At 33.4% G+C, this 21,585-nt stretch overlaps 1 protein-coding gene across 6 annotated transcripts in view; it reads left to right on the top strand.

Moving 5' to 3' along the window:
• Window positions 1-18,659, top strand: part of LOC137250887 (N-acetylglucosamine-6-phosphate deacetylase) — a 96,320-nt gene extending 77,661 nt beyond the window's left edge. Inside the window, exons 9-10 of one of the 6 annotated variants that reach the window (XM_067784549.1) lie at window positions 15,454-18,328; window positions 18,430-18,659. The gene's annotated coding sequence lies outside the window, so the exon portion shown is untranslated. Of the gene's footprint in view, window positions 1-3,737; window positions 3,838-15,453 lie in introns of those variants that run through there. The other 5 variants (XM_067784548.1, XM_067784550.1, XM_067784551.1 and 2 more) reach the window with 5 other exon arrangements.
• Window positions 18,660-21,585: the final 2,926 nt, after the last annotated feature.

Raw genomic sequence — 21,585 nt, forward strand, 5'->3', positions numbered from 1 at the left:
CTAAATTTCACCTCAAAATCAAAACATATATCTTTTATTTCATATATTTCCACGTCAAAGGAAAAAAAAGATTTGTTTATAAAGCTTTAAAAATTAGGGAAACTCGCACTCCTGCATACAAATACTGCTATAGTATTTATGAATTTCATGTTATGCAAAAATTTGGAGGTGTAGAGTGAGGTAAAAAGAATTGACAAACTTGAAGAACATTTTAAATGTTAAAATTTTTGATTTTCTGCTTTTATGAAGGAAAAATTTTAAATATCTTAAAATTATTAGTGTTGTTCCGATACCACCTTGTATTCAATACCTTTACTCACTATAGAGGATGGTAGAAAGTAATTGATATCAAAAAAAGTATCTAAGGAGAGTACCTGATACTTGAGTGTGTTGTACTCATTAAAAAGCTCAGTAGAACTTATAATAATTAATGCGTTACTTCCATGTTGAAGCAACTCACTTAAACTAGCAATTGTCTGGTAACTACGGAAACCTCGCCAATGAAATGATTCTTTTTACGACTTTTCATGAGTTGCCCTGTTATAAAAACTTTGAAAATTTATTCATTTAGTCATAATTCTAGAACGTTCAAAATAAATTAGGTTCCGGGTTCTTAATACCGAATACGCTTCTTTGGATACTCCAACAAAAAAGTAGGCCCAGTTTTCAGAGCGTCACTTAAGCTATCAACTAATTTAACATTTCTCCAATAGAAAAACTGAAGCCCAAAGCCAACGAACTGATTGGAACATATCCGTGCCAATTCAGGCTTAATAAATCTATCTTCGACCATATATTTACGATATGATAGACCCTTTAAAAATCTTACGATAAGACACGTACCATCTTTTCATTGACTTCAAAGCAGCTTTATGTAGCGTGAAAAGAAGTTGATTGAATGATGCTATGTCTGGTTTTAAGCACCCTGCTAAGCTAACAAGTATTTGCAAAAGACATTGGCCAAGACCGCCAGCTTCATATGGATTGCATCTGTCGGAGCCATTCGATACCAAACGGTATTTCAGAGAAAGCGACTCCCTATCGTATTATTTCTTTATGTTGTAGTTATCAAACGCATAGTAAGTTCTGCTCTCTCTACATGAGCTGTATTAGCTTTACGCAGATATGTAAATAGTACAACAAACAAAGGTCCAAAGACATCGCTCGCTAGATAATGTAAGGCGAAAGCATAAATACGCTCCTACTGAGGAAGTATTCCTAACGGCACCCTTATTTGGAAGCAGAGGACTTTTCTCTTGACTTTGTACGCAATTGCCAAAATCGCCTAGGCGGTTAGCGCCAATTAATGAACAAGATTTCTTCACGAGTAGCAAAAATACTCAAATGTATTCTTTTTTCTGGAAGCCGTTTTATGAGCGGAATGGAATATTCTTTTTGGGGCACTTTCATATTTAAAAAAAAAATTCTTGGGAATAGTTATTCGACATGAGTAAATGAAGGTATGTACTTGTAAGAGGTAGTCGACAACGAAAAACGCTCGTTACTTGAACAAAGTACTCGAGTATCTATGTACCTGTATCGGAACAACACTAAAAATGACACAAAATTTCAAACTTCACAGACATGAACGTTGCCACACCCTATTTTCTTTCAGCACCGAAATACGCAATGAACCAAATCTATAAAATAATAGGTGATTAAGGCCCACTTGCATAACGACAAGTTAACTTTTTAACTCACAGTTAAGGGAACGTACCCAAACTACGTGACCCATTATCTACAACTTTTTATCCCCTTCCTCCCATCGGTAGTATATTTTAAGACCCCCGCTCCCCCTTCAGTTTTCACGTAGTAGTTCATAAGTATGATTTTAAAATATTTTCTGCTAACTTAAAAAAAAAATAATTGATTTATATTATTCAAGGTTCGAATCGAGCTCAAGGCCAGAACAATAATTTTTTTCAAATGATAATTATTGTTATTTTTTAATTTTTCTAAATTAGAAAAATTGTATTTTGTTTTTGGAATAGTAAGTAGAAAATTTTTCAGACAACCTGCCATAGCTGCGCAGATAGATCCATTTCGAAGGATGCTAAGCCTTCATCATCAGTACGCTTTAGGCATGCTGCGCTAACCATTTAGCTATACAGCGGTGGTTTGTTTGACTGGCAAATTTGCTACTTCTATTCCTTTTTACCAACTATATTTATTCAGTGTTGCGCCATCTGGTGCAAATCACTGATAATGCTGGATTTTTGTTTATTGTCAATTACTTTGTTTGACATTCCCAAGTGCTCATGGTTTATTAACAATTGTTTTTGCTTTTATCGGCCTATTGATAAATCATTCAAGGTTCGAATCGAGCTCAAGGCCAGAACAATAATTTTTTTCAAATGATAATTATTGTTATTTTTTAATTTTTCTAAATTAGAAAAATTGTATTTTGTTTTTGGAATAGTAAGTAGAAAATTTTTCAGACAACCTGCCATAGCTGCGCAGATAGATTCATTTCGAAGGGTGCTAAGCCTTCATCATCAGTACGCTTTTGCCAGTCAAACAAACCACCGCTGTATAGCTAAATGGTTAGCGCAGCATGCATAAAGCGTACTGATGATGAAGGCTTAGCACCCTTCGAAATGAATCTATCTGCGCAGCTATGGCAGGTTGTCTGAAAAATTTTCTACTTACTATTCCAAAAACAAAATACAATTTTTCTAATTTAGAAAAATTAAAAAATAACAATAATTATCATTTGAAAAAAATTATTGTTCTGGCCTTGAGCTCGATTCGAACCTTGAATGATTTATCAATAGGCCGATAAAAGCAAAAACAATTGTTGATTTATATTTGTTTTTATTAATTCGGCACCCCCCGCGTTACGCGAAGCGTGCGTGCATACATATAATTACAAGTTAATAATATTAAGAAGAAAAAATGTATTTAAAAACATATTCGAACAACCTATTTTATAAAGTCTTTTTCCTTTTCATCTGTTTTCATCTAATTCAACTTTATAAAGAATACGCTTCCAGCATCAAGCCACTGGGATACATGGTAGATCATGGGTGCAGTAGCATCAGGAGTTTCCTCAGACGTGATTATTTTTTCCTCGTCGACAGCCTCGATGTCTATCCACTCCGCGCTTTGCTCCACGATAAATAAGATCTCTTTTGGTCTCCTGGAGAGGACCTGCAGAGGTAGCACGCGAGACACGTCGTCCACTGCATTACCGTGCATGTTTTTCTGATGATTTTTCATGGAAATTTTTGACGCGAAATAAATTCCAGAAAAAAATTGCAAGATTTTCTAGAGATTATTGACTACGTTACAAAGTCTCAATCCCTCCCCTCCCCCCTGTGATCAGGTGTAGTACCTAAAGAAACTCTCCCTCTCCCCTAAAGGGGTCACGTAATTTGGGTACGTTCGCTAATCTGACATGAGGGAGTAAACTCATACATTTTTGTCAAATTTTTTAAATTAACTCTGAGCTTTAAAATATCTTGCCGTTTAGCAAGTGGGCTTAGCTAAAAAATGGAAATTTTCTTCAGTTTCAACGCTTTTTAGTACATTTTGTCATTTATATATCCAAAGTTATGTTTTTTATACGAAAACTTTCCGTTTCAAGCTTTCCAAATTTGATGTGCCCACTCTAATGTAAATGTGTATTAAATAGTGTATTTTCGTAAATCATCAGTACATATTTGTTAGGTTTATATATTTTATAAATTTATATATGTATATATGTAGTTTTTTTTTTTTTTTTTTTTTGTTTTCAGTAACGTAATAATGCACAATTTTCAAAATTATTCTCCACTAAACTTTTCAATACATATAAACAGTAAATTTTGGTGTAAATAGCCTAAGGAATACACTCACACATCAGCAAAAATTTAGATATAAATATATGTAAGTACAATGATTTTTGACTTGTATTACATTTTCGTGTGGTATATTTATTTTTAAATTTTTATAAATTTTATATTTTAAATTTTTTCTCGGAGCTTGTTTATTTATTATTACTAGTTTTAGTTTTATTGTTTTTTTTTTCAAGCAAATAATTTTGATCTCACAATCTTTTTAAAGTTTGTTTGTGAATTGTATTTAGCATGTGGGTCGTAGTTGCGTTACATAATTTTTTTTTTTATTTTTTTGGTGTTTGTTATCAACTCTTCACTAATCAATAAAACTCACAACTCAGTTGCAATTTGGTGAAAGTTTGTAGTTTCTTTTTTATTTGTTTTTACTTTTAAGGTACTTAAACCCAAAATAAAAATAATAAGTTTTAGAAGTAAAACACAAAGCGCCAAAATGGGCAAAAAGTTTTTAAACATACCAAAAATTGGATTGGCTGGTTTGCTGTGTTATATATGTATGTCCCTGTGTACACATACTAATTTTTTCGTAATATTTTTTTTTTTCAAATAAAATATTTTTTTTTATTTTTAGGATAATTATTTTTTGTCTTTATATTTTTTTCTGAGGCAGCTTTTAAAGTTACACCACTATATTACAACTTAATCGCATATTATTGCATTACTGGAGACCGTTCGAAAAGCGCAAAGTTACCAAATTTACTTAAATTTAAATTTATATATATTATTTTTTGTGAATGAAATTCTTTGTGCTACGTATTTAATTTACTTTTAAATTTGGCTTGACCCCTTTTAATATATATATATGTTATTAACTCATCGGTGAACATAAACGTACAACTATAATATTGCTACTTTTTACTTTTTAGTTTTTTGACATTCCGACACTCAACTACATATACAACACTGAAATGTAACGCACAAACATACGATTATATTATTTTTATGCGTAGTCAATTTTTATTTACTATGTACATGTTTATTTTTGTTAGCTCATTTTTTATTTTAATATGGCAACTCTGGCATTTTGCGCGCGTGTGAATTCTCATACATCCTTCAATTACTTGCAGTACAATAAAGTAACATTTAATTGTTGCTAGTTCTGTTAAATAGGCCTTTTTTATTTGTTTATTGTTTTTTTTTTTTTGTTCTAGTTTTTTTACAGTTTGTAGATTTATTATTTAGTGTTGAGAATGTGGAGAACCGCTTCATTACTAATATAATAACATTATTCGTTATATTAGTTGCTTATTTTTGCAAGCGGTCTTAAAAAAAACGCTTAAGTAGCTAAGCAGTTTCATCTTGAGGGAACCATACGGGTGGTGGAAGAAAACAAGCTAATTGATATTTTTTTAGCTGCTTTGACATTTCTACTACTAGCTTAGTACGTTTTTGATGCTAATCCAGAGAATTACAGTAACAGGATACATGGAATGCGTGTGTTTGTGTGTATGTGTGTTACCCTGCCACCACGCTGTTATTCTCGTTTATCTGCACTTCCGTATGTGCATATCGTTCGCTCGTTCACAATAGTGCCCTTTTCTGGTCAACTGTCGCCTAGTGCTTGAAGAACCTTCCTTTGTCTTCTGTAAGTTTTCTAACTGCTCTCCATTTACATCTACAAACATTGTCGGCTTTCCACCACTTTTCTTGCCTATCGCCAAAATTGCTTGATCTAAAATGTTTTCCGAAAATAGGCGAACCGCTTCTTAAAGTCCCTCCACATTTCTGTTCCCGCTGTCGTCGCCTTCATCAGAACAAAATTCTTTGAAGCAGCGAACAACTGTTATATCGTCAGTAAATCTGGGAGAAATAATGTTTTCGATCGAATTAGTTTAATTCACAAAGGCCCAAACCAACATATTTTTGGAAACATAGTTTTTCAAAGATTTTGATTTCATATATTAAAATATATCCTCAGTAAAAATTTAGGCGTTACAACCAATAACGGCGAACACATTCAACACGTTGCGCCAAAAGCTGACTTTGTACTCATACGTCTTAATTGCTGATCCTGATAAAAATGTAACACGCAAATGCAACAACAGATTGATTCATATTGATCACATTATTGTTGCATTTTTATGTTAAATTTTTATGGGGATCTGATTCATTGTCCATCACAACCCGAAGTATGTTCTCAATCCGCAGCCAATACAACGACAGTGCCAAAGTGATTCTTGGTCTTCACTAGGTCAAATTTTGCCACAAAACTAGCCATACATAATGAAAATGGCTTGTCATGCAACGTCAAATGCAGTTGTCGTTTGTTTTGACTACAAAATAACAATTATATTGACCAATAAGGAAAAACGACAGTTGCCCAATGGTATGGCAAAATTGACATTAAAATTTCACTTGCTAACATGATGGCAATTTATTTTAGTTTTTTAAGAAGCGTTCCATCAATAAATAATGCCACAGCGTGTGAAAAATGATAAAACGCGTTGTGAAATTAATGAACACAAAATTGTAGCATGAATTTTGACCACGAACTCCTTTATAGACTTCGAGTCGCGTGACCGCAAATGTCGGCCAACAACAAAAAATCCCACCTTGTTCCACAAAAAAGTTTTACGGACAGTACAGTCCTATACTTTGTTTACACTCGCTTTATAGGTGCGCAGTATCGGCAATCATATAAATAGGTATTATACGTAATGGAATGGTCATAAAGTGCATCGGGCACTTACAAAATGTTACTGCAGATTATACGTGTTTCATCATCACATATAGGGCCATTTTACTAGCCAATTTACGACTATACTTTTTGCTGGGACCAAGCATAGCAGAGAAATACCTTAAAACTTTTTTATTTTATTTAATTTGAAACATACATATTTCCTGTTTCATAATAAAAAAATTGTTATTTTAAATTTTCAGTTAACGACATAAAATCAAAATCTGAGTTTTTCCTGCGTTCATTGTGGCGAGCAAACTTTAAGCGTGCGTTATGTAACGTCAAAACGACGCAAAAGTTGAATGCGTATGGACCTTACGTTTGGCTTGTTTTCAGCTTATTTCTTTGTAGCCCTCGAATTTTGCTTAAATTGATTATATCTTCAATTCTCTTTATTCAGTTTACAAAAATATCTTCTTTTTTAACTAAAAAGTTATTTAGTTTTTTTTGAATGGCAAAAAATCAAAATTTGTATACCATGTGGCAGGAAAAGTTATAACGTGCGTTCTCTCAAAGTGACGCCAGCTCCAAAATGACGCAAAAATCGAATCCGTGCGGTCTTCCAAAAATCCATAGGTATATGATTGTAGTGAATGGAAAAATAAAATGTTTTTGGCGTCTTTGGTAAAACTTTAAATTTGTTAGTTACGGCCTCTATTATTTGAGCTAACGAAAAATATTTTTTTTTTTTTCATTTGACGCAAGAACTTATATAGAAAATAGAGCACAGTTAAGTTCATTGAGGATAAAACAAGTGTGATATCTTATCCGCCAACTGCCTGACAGGATGTTCAGGATGGCTACTTTTTAACGTTTTGAAAGGATGTTCAATATGGCGGCGCATATTGCCGGCTATCTACACCGGGTGATAGAAAGTGACACAGAATGAGACCACGATAAGTCAATTAAAAATCAGGTGATCGGTTCTATTTGTAATTTTGACGTCTATGCAGAAGTTATCACACTTGTTTTATCCACAATGGTTAAGTTCTTTATTACTTTATTAAATATACATATTTTGGTTTCTCAAGCAAAGGTTTATCTTCTCCTTATTAAGCAAAGCTCTGCCTATGAAGATATATTCATTTTTCTATCTGCGTGTTTGAAAGTTTTTGATTAACAATAAGTGTGTAGTTATTTTTATAAAAACGCTAAAGCCTTTAAACTGAGATTGCATTTGTTTTTTCTTTTTTAATGTTAGTGTTTATATATCTAAATTTTTTTTTGAATAAACATATGTATGTAAAGGGGTATATTTTTCTTGTATCCCTATTATTCAACTAATTAATATTGTAACGAATTTTAGTGGTATTCATCTTATTTCAAATCTTCTGCTAACGTTCGTATCGCTAAACTGTTGAATAAATAACTCCAATATTGAATAATGGAAAAATGGCCTTTATTAAAGTACTTCACAATAACACTTATACTTTGCAACGAATAGCTTGCTTAATAACCAAATTGATTGATAGCTCAAATGAAACTGATTTCTCGCCTCTACTGTCGCGCCTTTTATACTTTTTGATTTCTCATTGCATACTTCTAGGCTTTTCCATTCCAGAACTGAATAGTTAGTTATCACCTACAAAATGGCCAGCCACAACTACGTTTATTACTTCTCATTTGAGTAATACTTGCACAAATTATTGCCCTCTCTTGTGAGCAATTCAGATAAGATATATGCATGTGTTTGTGCATTGCTTCTCCGCTGCTCGTATACGTACATTTGTGTAGACGCAATTATTGATTCGTTTATGTAGATACATAATGATTGATCTATGGATGTGCATGATATCACTGTTTAGCATCGGCTTAGAGATGGCAGTACCCCTTAGTGTTGCTAATATTGTAACAATATTGTTTCATTGCTAATTTGGTTTTCCTTTATAGGTTGTTAATATTTTTTTCTCTGTCAAATTAACTTTCTGCTTTTAACATTTAACATTACATTACATTTGAAAGTGCGAAAATACTAAATTTTTTATATACATACATTTACGTTTATTGTTGGTATTTTTTTTTTTAATAAATCTTAAACTGCATATTTATTGTTTAAAATTTTTTAATTTGTTTTCATTTTCACCGTAGCTGTTTTGTTTATAACACAACATATTAAAAATTGTATATTTAATAAATATATGTATGTATGTATATAATGTTATATCTATCTGTTGTTTCTTTTTCTTTTACCAAAATATCATTGCTTATATAAGAAGTATGTAATAAATATACTATACAGTTATATATATACATATATATGTACGTATGTATATGTTATTGGCAAAGTACGCACTAAATATGATTTGATTTAAATTTTTTCTCTTAAATTGGGTTCACAACATATTTTTAGGTATATTAGGTTTTGTTGTATGTATGTATGTAAAATTAATAAATGTATAATTACTATATTAATCTCTACAGTTTTTTGTATCATTGCTGAGCCAACAGACTCGGTGAAGGTATGCATTTTGGACAATTTAATATTACTTAATATATTATAGAGAACATTAGGGGAATTCAGAGTTTTATGCACTTTCCATTTCGAATTTTTTCTTTACAAATTTTCCTATGTTTTGCCGTTTATCTTGTTGGTGTATTGTAAAAACATTTTACATCCGTTTGCAAATACAACGAGCGCTTTCAGCAAATACAAATTTTATTGATGCAAACACGTTCAAAGTCCGCTGAATGACAGAAATTGTGTTTCATGAACTAAGTGTTGAGCAGATGCATGATGCAATTACTATAGGTTTGTGCTTCAATGACGGCAGAGCTTTGACACTCCCAAATTTAAAAATTTGGACGGGTTGCTTTTACGAAGTAAGGAAAACGGGTAATAATTCAATCCCCTTTAGCGAATATTGTAGTAGAAAAATACCTTTAGTAGTATATTAGTAGTGATAATAAATTTGTAAATGCCAACAGGTTTTGGAGGAAATAATTCATTTTCTACTAAATATTTCGTGAATTGATAAAGAGCTATGTTGGTTTAGAATTTTATTCTTTTATTAACTCCTTATATAAGCATAAGTTCAATGCATTTTGACATAAGAGGGAGTTAATGGTAAGCATTATGAGGCTTTCTTCAATCTAATTCTAATATAGGGCGTTTTTGTGAAAAATCATGAAATGGGAAGTTTTTGAAAAATATTTTGAGATAGGAAGATATTGAAAAAGCAACCGACATGGTCTGACAAAAAAAAAAAAACAATAAAAGAAAATGGCTTAGAACTTTATATTCCGGTCTTCACTTTGACAGAAGAGTTCAGTTTTTATGCGGTCCTGCTACACAGGGAGTATTCACCTTTTTATTCTGAAATTTCGGAAAGCTCCTTTACGTTAAGTATACAGAATATACATAATATTCAAAATATAAACCGATTCCCCATATTCTTAAATGGAGACGAATGTTCCGAACATACGAATGAATAAGTTAACATGCTCAATGAGTACATTTCGTTATGGGATCTTCATTATTTACTAATGTCATTTTTACGTGAATCGATTTACTAGTCTAGTTTTGTTTAGGTTTCGTATGTTCATAGGTTTACGAAAGTACACGATTCCTTGGTGTCCGTATTTTTCATAAAACCTATGTTCACCGCCACACAAATGGATCATGGCATAGTTAATAAATTCATCATAAAATTAAAATAAATGTTCTAAGGAATTATGCAGTTCATTACTTATCGGGTATTTGTAAACTGATCGCTTCGTATTTCTACTACTAATATTTTTCGAAAAATCGCAAAGAAACAACACAGTTAACGGATGTCAATTCGATTTGGGAGCAAAATGGCTGCAATTGTCAAAAAATGTGTCTGCTGAGCAAACCTCTTGTGATTGAATCATGGATCAGATATTGAGTTAAGTGTCAAGTGAAAAAAATAATTCAAAACAAAAATGTAAATGTAATGTTATAAAATAAGACCGGATTTTACTTATATTTTTGAATTTTTCTAAAAAAGTCAGAAACATAAAAATTATGCATGATTCGTCATAAAAATGTTATGGGTATCCTTGGGATCCAATAAACTTTCACCTAGGAAATTTTTATGACCCAGAATTTTTCGACTAAAAAAAAAACAACTATTAAGACGAATCCCTGAATTATTGCACACATAATCACGTGCAGAGCTGCTCGCCTCTATACAGTTATAGCCCTTTTGTTTTTGTTTTTCCATGAATCATAGACACAGATACAAATTAACACTTAACATTTAGAAACATATTTTTTCGATTAGAAGAAAGTATTTCTCGGCAGTGATTTGGCAAACACTAAGCGTGTATTTGTGCATGAAAAGCTTCTCAGTGAAAATTGATCTGCTTTGCAGATGACGTTCAGAGTCGCCGTAAGCCTTTTAGTTCGCGTCTCGCCAATTTCTAAGAAAAAGCAAAAAAAGCACTATGCAAATTGAAAGAGAAGTTCGGCCTAAACCTCGTCGTAGGTACATCACGCCAAGTATTAATTCAATTAAATTTCAAAAAACTTTAACAAATTGCCAGTACGATAAGCGCTCTTGGCTGAGAAAATTTAGTACTTCGCAAATATCTCGCTTCCTACATATGTCTTGCTCGAGTTTTGCACTCAGTTCGAAGTTGAATATCACGTAATTCTCCACAGGTCCAACCTGAAATACTTTGTCGTGGTTTCATCCATTTCTGAGTTAAGGCTCGAGCAGTTGCCGAAACTTTGCATCTATCTATATTAGATACTAACGAATTGTTCAAATATTCTATTTGGACTAACATTTGGGTCGCCAGCAACTACGTTTCAAACTCTTAAATAATGGGCGTGGCTTCACTTTTTTTATACTTAATTTTTCACCACGATTCCGAAGCTGTAACTCCCGTAATAATTCACGTATCTTAAAAAAATGTGTGGAGATGCTCGGAATGTCATATTAGTGCCTGAGAGAAGTTGTTGTACATGTATTGTGATTTTCACTTCAATAAAAAAAATTGAGCAGCACTGATCACGTGCCTCAATTTTTAACGCGATATATAAAAAATGTTAGCACAGTTAACAATAATTTGTAACCAAAAACTTAACTTAACGGGAATCATTGAAATGTCAAATGCCCGATCAAAAGAGGTTGAGTAAATGTAGCGCAAACAATTCTTGCTCAGTATCTAATTTGACGTAAAGTCTTAACCGCTGAGTGGATCCGGAAAGTTGTCACTCAAGCTTTATCAACACTGGTGCGAGGCAATTTACACAAAATCCTAACTTCCCAAAAATTTTAATGTATGAGTCGTTTGTTCACAAGAAAAAAATCAGGACAGTGAGTATAGGGAAAACATAATCTTCGAAAAATTCTAGAAAGATTTTCCAATGAAACTATGGATATCAAAAAAAATGGGATGTCCGCACATATTGACACACATAAAATAAAAAAATAAAAAATGTAAGGCGCGATAACCTCTGAAGAGATCTAAGGCCGAGCTTCTCTTCCAATTTGCGTCGTGCTCCTCTTTATTTTCCCTACAAATTGGCCGGACGGGACCTACATGTTTTATGCCGACTCCGAACGGCATCTGCAAGGCAGATGAGTTTTCACTGAGAGCTTTTCATGGCAGAAATACACCCGGAGCGCTTGCCAAACACTGTCGGGGGGCGACCCCGCTTAGAAAAATTTTCTTCTAATTGAAAAACCTTATTTCTAAAATTTTGATGTTGCTTTGCCCGGGGTGCGAACCCAGGACATACGGTGTGATAGGCGGAGCACGCTACCATCACACCACGGTGGCACACATAACTTTAAGTTAATAAACGAACAATTGTTTGTATCTGCCAGAGCTGGTTTTAGCGATTTTTTATGAAATAACAACCTTTAAATAAATGGAATGAACCAAAATTTACAGCTCAAGTTATAATTTTAATAATGAAGGCAAAACTACTTATAAATATTTATAGTCTAGAACCACTTCAGTCGAGCAATATTCTTCATTCCTCTTCAGGCTATTTTCGTTCGTCACATTTTTAAAGTTTATATATATTTTTTTAAATATATTCATCTACATCTACCCTGTACGAGTGACATAAGTTTCTGCTTCAGAACAAGACCTAAAATTCCAGATAAGAACTAGTTCGGTAGAAGCTACATTTTCACTAGCTCGGAACTAGAAAAAGTAATGCAATGCGGAACAATTTCCACCGCCAAGGAAATTCTTGGGTTAAATTCGCTAGTTGTGGTTAATTTTGCAGTACTCGCTTGGTCCATAGCGAGTACTCCATACATGTATACATGAGTACTCGCGATTTTTGCAGGGTACATACTCATATTAAAACTTTTAAACATATAAGGATATATAGAAGGTGATTCAGTCATGATGGTTCGAAACTTAACTGCAGCTTCCCTCTTTCATGAATCCATATTTGCCTCAATTTATTAAATTTTATGAATATAGGTCTAGGTTTATATAACGCTGTGTAACACCAAAAAATACTCTGGAAGTCATGCCATATTTTTAAGTAGCTCTCGAAGATCTAAGTTCTTAGGATGGCTACATATAAGATTTTCTCCGGACATCCTCAAAATCGTAAGTTACGGGCACCGGTTTATAACTTTGTTGGCTATAACCCGATTTTTAGTTTCTCTCAAGTTCGTATAAGAAAAGATTTAAAACTTTCCAACGATATATGTACATATATATCAACTAGGAAAACATAACACGACTGTGAAAATGAACATTTTTTTCACTTTTTTCGGCTTTTGTCAACTTTGTGATATTTGTATGCAGTAGTAACTAAACTAGTGACTAGTTTATAAGAAGACTATACCAATTCTGAATTACACGAAACTGGAAATCAATTATGAGTGCAATGAGTATTAAATTTTCTTATATATTGTGACGATTTTAGAGAAACTCCGCTTATTTCCAACCTTCTGCAAACGTTCGAATCGCTAAATTGTCGAATAAATAACTGCAATATTCAATAATGCAAAATGGTCTTCATTAGACTACTTTAAGGTTCTTCACAATAACACTTGTACTTCACAACTGATTGCGAGTTTAAATCAAACTAATTACTGACTACTCAGCTTGTGCTGCTTTTATGCTCTCTGTTGCCTTGTTCAAATGTCCAGACGTTTCTCATTCTAGAATCTACTACTTGGTTACCAGCTATAAGTATGTGTATTTGTAGTTTATAGCCTCTCGCATACCCATATGCGTGAGTACTACTTCGGCTGATGATTACATGTGTTTATGAGTATCTCTCCGTTGCCTTTTATGTATGTGTTTAGATGAGAATTGATTTGTTTACGTACATACCAGTGGCTGCTTAGTATCGGCTTAGTGATGGTAGTATTGCTTAGTGATACTAATATTCGTCACAATATGTTAAAAGCAGCCTGAGTTATTAGAGTTTGATTGAAAACAAAATTTCTAAAAAACGGTAAAATTGTTTCAAAACGACTGAGAAATGTTTACTTGGCCCACTGCTGCCTAAATTTTTAGTTATCCTTTGCAAAGTAATATGATTGTATAGTTTTCAACCGATTTTAAACATTTTGCCACTTTGGGATAGACAAAACTGGATTCTTTAAAATGGCATACACACTTTTTAGGATGTGTGTGAGCATTTTGTATATTCACCCAACAAACCAAAACGTGTGCATGCAATTTTAAAGTATGATGATTTGTCTTTCCAAAACTGGCAAAATGTTTAAAATCGGTTGAGAACTATACAACCATATTACTTTGCAAAGGATGACTAAAAATCTAGGCAGCAAAGGGCCAAGTAAACATTTCTCAGTCATTTTGATACAATTTGAAAGTTTTAAAAAGTTGTGTTTTCAATCAAATTTCAATAACTCAGTCAGTTTTTTGCATATATAAGAAAATTAATACTCACTGAACTCATAATTAGTTTCCAGTTTTAATGCAATGCAAAGTTGGTAAAGTATTCTTATAAATAGTGCATACAAAAGCGCCAAATTTGATAAAACCCGAAAAAAGGGACAAAAAAAATATTTTTTTATTGGGAAAATTTTATGTTTTCCTAGTTGATATATACATACATACATATGTATATCGTTGGAAAAGTCGAATCCTCTTGTTATACGATGTTGAAAAAAACTGAAAATCGGGTTATAGCCAACAAAGTTATAGGCTCGCGAGGGTCCAAAGGTACGAAAACCCGGTTTTTTGCCCGTAACACACGATTTTGGGGGTGTCAGGAGAAAATCTGGTATGCAGCCATTCTTAGATCTTCGAAATCTACTAGGAAAATGGTATGACTTCCCATGTATTTTCCTGTTTGTATGTTTTGTTGCACTGTGTAATATATCTTTAATTGAAACTGTGTTACAATTTATAAATTTCCAAATATTATGCCAATTTCACACAGAAGCTTAATGAAATAATTAGTCAAGTTTTCTACATTAAATCCCTTATTGAACTCAATCTTCCATACAAAATGCAGTCTTAATTATCTCATTATTGCTTTTTGAATTAATAATGGAGTAGAAGCCCAGAAGGTTTTGTTTGGTGTTTCGAACTTTATTGTCAATGTAACAAGTGAAAATCAAAAATAAATTATTTTCAATAACTTACGAAAAATAGAAAAAACCAGAAAATTTAAATTTTTATTTTTGCAGCATTTGTAGCAAAAATAAAACGGCTTTTTCAAAAATAGCCTCATGTTTGGTTAGGTGTAACATCTGTGAATAGTTGCGCATGCGTTTTGTGTTGATTGCCTTTAAAGTTAAAGAAGAAATTGCTGCTGTTTATTTTAACCATTTTATTTTTGTTAAAACCATAGTACTTTTCGGGCTGCTGAAAATTTTCTTTTATGAAGCAAGTGGCCCTGTGTGAAAGGAAAATAATAATTATTTCATTAAACAAAATTGTGCTTCCATTAAGTTTCTGTATGAAATTGGTCTAACGTACGAAAGTGAAACGCATTAAATAAATGTAATTTTTGTTTTGCAGAGTTTCTTTCCACACGGATAAGGGAGCACCTCCGCGAACAAAATGTGAGATACAGCGCGCATAAAACAGCCATGGGAGGCGTTCGTCTGAACATTGGAGTGCATTCAAGGTACACCGCAGCAGAATAAGCCAATATGGCCATTGAGACGTGCGACACTCGCATAACTTCGATCTAAATACTTGCATAGACTTATAAGTTATGCGTCTGAATTGATTCGTGATATGAACAATGTACATATTATACGCCTTAGAAGGGTTTCTACATGATGTGAAACACGTCTTACCACACTCCATCAAAAAATTTCTTAAAACTTTAAAACGTCATGATCTCTAGCGCTATGGTGAGACGAGTTCAAAGACTTACGGTCCCGATTACCAGACCCAAAAATTTTCTGAAGGGTATAAAAAACTGTTTGTGGTTGTATTTTTTCTTCAAAATGCATCATCAAAATTACCCCGGCATAATCTCCTTTTAGCTTAGACCCCACAGTATTAAAGAAAGGTATAGCAGCAGACTTCGAACGTCTATCAGTCGAAACAAAGCTGTAAAACTGCTTTCTGACATAGTCATGGGGGTTAATAGTTTGTGGGCTAAATGGACTCCTTAACCGCAAATGCGAAGGACGCTGAATGATAACATTTTTTAATTTATTTAATAATTTATTTTTTGTTTGATCACAAACTATTGTGGGGTTGGTTTGTTTCTTTCTCACAGCGACACAAGATCCAAATTTACTTAAAAGCTTTAAAAATTCAAAAATTTGTAAACCCTGCATTCTCTAATAGGAGCTCAGAAGTTAAACACAAGCGGCAGCAGAATTCATTATAAAATGCTCCTAAATTCATGCTACATATTAACAACGTACAGTGGAGGCAATTCCGTTGCATGCATTATATATCTCCTAAAGCAACAACTGAGAATAATTTGATCTTGCTTTAATAGAGTTAGGTTTTTTTCTTGCTTATTTGTGTAAATATACTGTCCTACCTTTCCTGCCTTTTGCTTTCATTTTACTTCTTTGCGTTAAATTTTTAGTGTTTGTTTCTACCTTTCATCAGATTTCTATTATTTCTAATAAAAATTACAGATTAAAGCCCCTATTATGAATTTTCATACGATAGAAGATAAACGCTTCCTAGCGTATCGTAAAAAATCAGCTTTCATATTGCGATTTCCACACGCCCGATAGATGTACTATTGTGAATGACAGCAGAGTTTTGTTTACAAATTTTTGTGAATCTATACGAAACAGATAGCAAAACAAAACGTAAATACTAACAATTCATTTGTCTTGTACGTAAAAGTGGCAAAAGTTTTTAAAAGCTGTTATAATAAAATGTTTTATGCAACCTCTGTTACCTTTTATATAAACTCAAATGAACAAATTGACGGAACTTGCATAGATTCCACAGAAAGAAGAAAATTGAGAGATCATTCCAATCTTCTTGAAATGAACTCTACACTGTAAGTACTTGACATACTAAAAGTAAAAAAAGTTTAATAAACAAAATTGATGTCAGAGTATGTCTTAACAGAAATAGAAGGCAGTTTGGGCGCCCGTAAAAATAGGCCATCCATCCCAAATATTTTGAAGGTTTGTGCCACTTTAAGGCTTCTTGCCCAGGGTGTTGCAACAGAGTGTTGGGAATGAGGCTGTAGTTGGATTATTTTGGATTATGTAATAATTGTATATTTACTTTTATTTAAATAGTTCCCAACGTATCGTGGAAAAATTTATCAGCGATAGCTAGCGTAGAAAATTTAACAGCGTATGCGATAGTTAGCGTATGGCAATACCACGATAAACGATAAACGCTAACGATCGAGTTTCACACGCTAGAATTTATTTCATAATACGGTAGAACAGATTGCAAGCGTTTATCGTGTATCGTACGAGTTCATAATAGGGGTGTAAAATAATTCTGGCTGCTAGCTGAAATCGTTCTCTTTCGTGCCTATTTCGTCGGCTGAATTTTAAAAAAGTCGGTCATTTAGCAATCATTTCCTACTCTAATAGGAGCTCAGAACTCAAACGCAAGCGGCAGCGAAAGCAATTGCATTACAAAATGCCACTAAATGTATCGCAGGTGCGGTGCTGCGTATAATTTATGTGCTCTTGCTATAGAAGAGGGCGTGTTATCTTATTTTTGTTTGTTTATGTAAGTATATTATTGTTCGCCTATATAGAACCTTCTAAATCTTCCTACTATGCGATTTCTATAGCGTAACCTATAAATTTAATCTTACAATCCCTGGCTGTTGGCTGCGTGGCCAATATGACGGCTGTACAAAAAAAAAATACATTCCATTGGCTTTTTACCTATGAAACAGGTGTAGAGTTTCTTTCCACACGGTTAGGGGAGCACCTCCGTAAACACAACGTGAAATACGGAGCAATAAGTTAGCGATGTGATGCGTTCGTGTGAATATTGGAGTGCAGTCAAAGTCCATCTCAGCAGAAAAGGCCAATCTGCCCAGGGAGACCCCGAGACTCGCATAGCTTCGATCTAAATACTGTCGTAAGCTAATAGTTTAGCCGCCTAAATTGAATCGAGACATGAACAATGTACGTTGCGCCTTAGGAAGTTCCGTGCATGGTGTGAAACACGTCTTACCATACTAAACATTTTCTGAAGGCTAACAAAAACTGTGTGTAGTTGTATTTTTACTTTAAAATGCATCATCTAAATTATCCCCGTCTAATATCCATTTAGCTTTGAACCCCGCCGTATTAAAGGTGTAGCAGCAGACTTCGAAACTTTATCGCTGGAAACAAAGCAGTAAAGCTGCTTTCTGACATAGTCATGGGGGTTAATAATTTGTGCGCTACAGGGAGAGTTCGAGGGACGCTGTTTGATCACAAATTGCTGTGAGGTTTGTTTCTTTCTGACAGCGACAACAAGCCTGACAGATCAAAATTTTACTTAGAAGTTTAAAAAAGACACAAAATTTACAAACATTGTATATTCTAATAGGATCTCAGAAATTAAGCACAGGCGGCAGCGGAAGCAATGTCCTGAAGGTTTAATGTGGCCATATAAATCGTTCCCGAGATCGTCGGGCTAGCTCGAGCTGTGTTACCGGAGCGTACCGGATCTGTATCCGGCAAAAGACCATCACATCAATAACACTTCTCAAAGCCTTCGGGGGTAACCTTATCGCTACAACAACAACAACAACAAAGCAATGTCATTATAAAATGCTCGCAATGTACATATGTATGCTACAAATTTACTTAGATGTATAACAAATGAAATACCCTATTTCAGGGGCTGAATATAAATAATTTGTTAAACTTGATATACAAGAAATTGTTTTTTATACTTTTTTTGTTTGTTTGTGTAAATAAAGGATCGTTCGACTATAATGCACCTTCTAAGTCCTACTCCCTCCTTGCGCAAGGAACGAGCGCAACCGATTTTTTTCATTCTCACAATATCGATGGGAGTCAGTTTCAAAAGGTTTCAACATCGTTATTTTTCGAATCAAAATAATTGTTTCAGCCTAGGTTTTAAAGCAACTTCAAACTGCTCTAAATGCGGTTTCTGTTTAATTCCTTTTTACCCGTACTTGCGCGAATCATCAAAAAACCATTTATCAGCCATCAGTAAGCTATGGTCTAGGCCTCGCTTGTTGTACAGTTGGGCCATAACCTAGATAGGCGGCAGTTAACAATAAGAAGTGATAAGAAGTCAAGTAATTTATTTGCCAACAAAACAGATGTAGGGTTGACTTTCTCCAGGTTACCCACGCCTAACTGCAGTATTAAAGAAATTGTATCCGGCGTATTAAAGAAATTGCCTTCGAATGGGTGCTCAGAACACAGATCTAAAGTTGATCCTGAAAAGTCTTCCTACTCCCTTCGTGCATAAGGAGCGAGTACAATTCCTATAGCGTCACCTACATATTGGTACTCACAATCCTAGGTTGTTGAAAACAATCCGTTAAACCTGCAAACAAGTACGCATGTATGTGTTGTTTTGAACTTCAAGAGCTTACGGCTGTTATGTTTGAGTCTAGCTTCTTCTAAAGTTTGTGATGTTCCAAGATCCATCCCTTCGCTGGGCTTTTTATTTATTTTGTAATCAAGACCTGCCTCGGTGTTTTGATATTGACGTGACTTCGAATTGATTTTTAGGTAAGATTCTTCTCATTGCATTAATCAAAGCAAATTGGCATATTCGTTCTAAAAAAAATCTCGAAAGAGATCCATCGCTTGGACTTTGTCTATGGGACCACGGAGTCTCAACCATAAATGAACCATAACTATTTTAACAGGAGCTCAGAAGTTGAAAGAAACCCAACACTACTTAAATATTGCGCATTTGAATAGGTGCTCAGAATATAAAGCCCGACGACAGAGGAAGTACGTGATTTTGCAATGCCCCTAAAAGTATGCTACAACATCATGTGGTGCTATTTCTAATTTGGCATTTCCTCCGAACTCTTTAACAATGTGTGTGTGCGTTTGAACATTTGGAATGTATAAATCATTTACTTCCGTTGTCGTTGGGTTTTTTATTCTGCGCACCTATTCACACATTGTGAAATATATTAAATATACCATACTTTTAAATTTATATGCAGAAAAACAATTTCACTAGACATAAAAAAGCACTGGTTATTACTAAATACGAATCGTTTGAATAGGCGCTCAGAATAAAAAGACCGTCGACAGAGGAAGTACATGATTTTGCAATGCTCCTAAAAGTATGCTACAAAATCATGTGTTTTTATTTCTAATATAGCATTTCCACCCTACGGCATTGCAGTGTGCACATACAAAGTGGAATATAAAGGCAGCGAAAAATCATTCTCTAAATTCTTTGAAGCTGATCTTATTGTTTGATAGATCAATTAAGGGGGTAGGTCAGACGCAAGAATAAACATGAATCGCCAATCAACGTAGTTTATTAGTCTTGCGCTTGAGACGAAAATATTAGGCAAGATGTGACAATTTCCATTGGATCCTATTCGTCTTATTCAACCTAAAAAATCTTTGAAAATACAAACCAAAAAATACGAACTAAAAGAAAAGAAAAACAATTTTGGCGAATTAATTCATTTTGAATTTTTTATTTGCGATTTTATTAAAATTAAAACCAATAAAAACTAAGATAAAAACCAGAACAAAAAAAAAATACAATCATATATCGCTAAAAAAATTATATTTTAAGTTTAAATTATAATAAAATCGTTGGCATAAAAATTTAATGTTTTTATATCAGTATGTCATGTGTAAATATATGTATATATAATAAAATAATAAAACTGGAACACAACACATGAGGAAAAACATTATATGTATATGTATGCGTATTTTTTTTTTTTTGTTTGTTTGTTTTTTTTTTTTACATAAAATGATAGTAAAATATTTTTTGTTTTTGTATTCTCATAAATGTTTTTGTTTCGTTTTTTTTATTTTGCTTAAACGCGCAATTTTTTATTATTGCCATAATAGGGTTAACAAAGCTGCTGGTTAATCAACCGCTAAAATTTGAAATACCTACATTTTGCATTAACTTAAAAAAAAAAAAAATATGTAATATTTTCTTTATTTCGCTTGCGCATTTTTTTTTTATTCGGGTGTGTAAATGTTGTTTATAACTAAATACTTTTTCACAAAATGCTAAATTAAATAAACATAATATGTATGTACATATATTGTGTTTGTAGTTATTGTATACAAAAATGTCTTTGCATGAAATATTAAAAAAAAAAAAACAGAATATTTTCCACTCCTTTATTGTTCTGCTTAGGTCCGTTTTCAGCATGCCCGGTTCGATGATCCGTCAAATAAACTGCCATTATGCGTTAACCGGCGATTGTGAATATGGTCCTTCGTGCATATTTCTTAAAAAGTAAAACTAAAAAAAAGACAAGCGCAAACATGGCGGGCATATGTATGTACTAGTACGTGTGCGAGTGTGTGTGATTGTGAGCGCATGCTTGCACATTTGCTAAAGAACGTACGAAGCATATCGATCCCTTATCGCAATTTTAGCGTAACCAACTAAATTAAAATTCCACAGAAGTTATTTTTAATCTTTCTAGACTGTTCTTGTATAGAAATTGCTGTTCGATAGTTTATCAATTTTTTGATATGACGCTCTTGCTTTTACAACGAACTA

The sequence above is a fragment of the Eurosta solidaginis genome, chromosome 4 (genome assembly GCF_040869045.1).
Source record: "Eurosta solidaginis isolate ZX-2024a chromosome 4, ASM4086904v1, whole genome shotgun sequence".
Taxonomy (NCBI): domain Eukaryota; kingdom Metazoa; phylum Arthropoda; class Insecta; order Diptera; family Tephritidae; genus Eurosta; species Eurosta solidaginis.